This window comes from Plectropomus leopardus, unplaced genomic scaffold (assembly GCF_008729295.1).
Source record: "Plectropomus leopardus isolate mb unplaced genomic scaffold, YSFRI_Pleo_2.0 unplaced_scaffold7486, whole genome shotgun sequence".
NCBI lineage: Eukaryota > Metazoa > Chordata > Actinopteri > Perciformes > Serranidae > Plectropomus > Plectropomus leopardus.
Window position 1 is genome coordinate 1 of NW_024682428.1, and position 2,045 is coordinate 2,045.

General features: G+C 35.0%; 1 long non-coding RNA gene across 1 annotated transcript; it reads right to left on the reverse strand.

The window, feature by feature from the left end:
- Positions 1–309: 309 nt before the first annotated feature.
- Positions 310–1,453, reverse strand: LOC121940107. The gene is made up of 3 exons (XR_006105574.1): positions 1,246–1,453; positions 978–1,157; positions 310–727 (listed from the first exon to the last, which is right to left on the reverse strand). It is a non-coding gene; the product is annotated as an uncharacterized LOC121940107 (long non-coding RNA).
- Positions 1,454–2,045: the final 592 nt, after the last annotated feature.

A 2,045-nucleotide genomic window follows, 5' to 3' on the forward strand; every position in this document is an offset into this window, starting at 1 on the left:
CATGGTTTCCCAGATGACACATGGATGGAGGGATTTATGTGGGTATGGACAACCAGAAAACATGATGCCTCCATCCATCCATGTTGCCTGTTTGGGGGCATGATAATCTTCTCCCTTTGTTTTCTTTTTTCTTTTCAAAGCTAAGATACTATAAATAATCTTCTTGAAAAATTAGGGAGGGAAAAAATGTCAAAGAAAAGAAAAAAAGCTAGGGAAAACTGTATGTATAATTAATATAATTACAGACTTGAAATTACTTAAAAAATCAAATCAGGTCACTTTCTTGTAATTTCCATTTTGTTGCTTCTTTTGTCTTCTTCTTTCTCCCCATGTTTTTAAAGAAATCAAGCCAGCCAAGTTACTCTGGTTTCAAAGGGTTAATGTGGCTAATGTTTGGCAATATTAGCAAACTTAGGACATTTTCGTGTAACTAACTTGATGGGGTCAGTTTGTTGATTTTATGACTCTTTGTTTACTTGTGCCACTGATACATTTTGGCATTTTCCTGTAATTGTCAAAGTTATATCGACTTCTTTCATTTGTTCAACTGAAATATGATACTGAAAACTTACTTTCCCGCACTTAAGAGCGCTACAAACCACTTGAGCGTCCTTTAGTTCCCAAGAGGAGGCACACACGGGATGACTTTTATTATTCACTTTGACATACACTTTACCATAGCACTTGCTGGGTTCATTGTTGTCCATCAGAACCACTGTGACATTGTCTGTGGGAAATAAAAATGATGGAAGTTGTTCTCATTTTCATGATTTTGATTTTTCAAGTGGCTCAACTTAGTGGGTGAGTGAAAAAGAAAGACTCTTTTGATCAATAACTTTGACCACTGAAAAAATGATCCGTAAGACAAAACAAGATCATGATTAAAAGAGTTCTTTTGATCTGACAATACAACAAAATGGTTACTTTAAAGTTGCTTAGTATGGAAAATATGGTTGAATATTAATTAGCTGACTTACCTGAGCAGTTCAGTATGCCATTGTCAGATGAATAGACCTGTTTACCACAGTGCATATTCTGGCACATATCAGAACTGATTTTGTTTTTTGTAACATTTTTCCATTCGAGACCCTCCTCTTCTTGCAGCTGCCCAGAACACACGTTGGAATTGTCTCCTTGGAGTTGCAGTCTCTTATACTCTGTTTATGAACCATTTTCTTAAGTCACTGATGTGTTCAAACACTTGAGTAAACTTTGTGACCATATGCATGTGAAGATGTGTTTTACCTTTGCATGTGACAGAAGCAGGACTTCGGCATTGTTCTGATAACCCGGTGACACACTGCCACAGATGATTTACTTGTTTAATGCCATTACACTCGACCTTCATCTTGTCTGAGTCTTTGAAACGAGTCAGTACTGTAGAATCCAGTTTGGGTTTGTTGGATATGGACTCACCACACCCAAGATTTTTACACAATTGATTGGCTTCAGTATCATCTTAATATGAAAGGAATCAAATATGCATTGTTTAATAATCATCATCATAGTACTAAACATGTCATAATACATGATAAAAATGTTAGCAAATACAAAACAATTAAAATGCATTATTAAATGCAATACAAAATCAAAAGCACAGTAATGCTGCTTTAAACATTTGGTAACTTTTACGTAATTAACTTTTAGATCTGAGAGAAATACATTAGACAGTCTGTGAAAAAAAAAGATGTCCCTCAGGATAAAATTTTATATAAATAAGATGAAGTGCTGCCTCTTCCCCTCAGCCATCTGAAATAGTAAAATGCAACTTACACATGAACAGTATAGGGATTCAATAATACAGCAAGTTTTAAAAATTTTGCTTGAAATTTTAAGTACTGTATGTTTACAGTGTCTGTATAAACTGATATACTTTTACTTGAGCAGTACTTTAAATACAGGGCTGAGTGGTGTTTATCTTGCAGCTATCCCACTGTACTTCAGGGGCAGGTCTTTCTTTAGGCCACATAAGCAGCCACCTATATTGGCTTTTTTTGACATTTAAAAAATCAAATTGTCGAGTAAAGTGTATGAGGAAAGCTTAA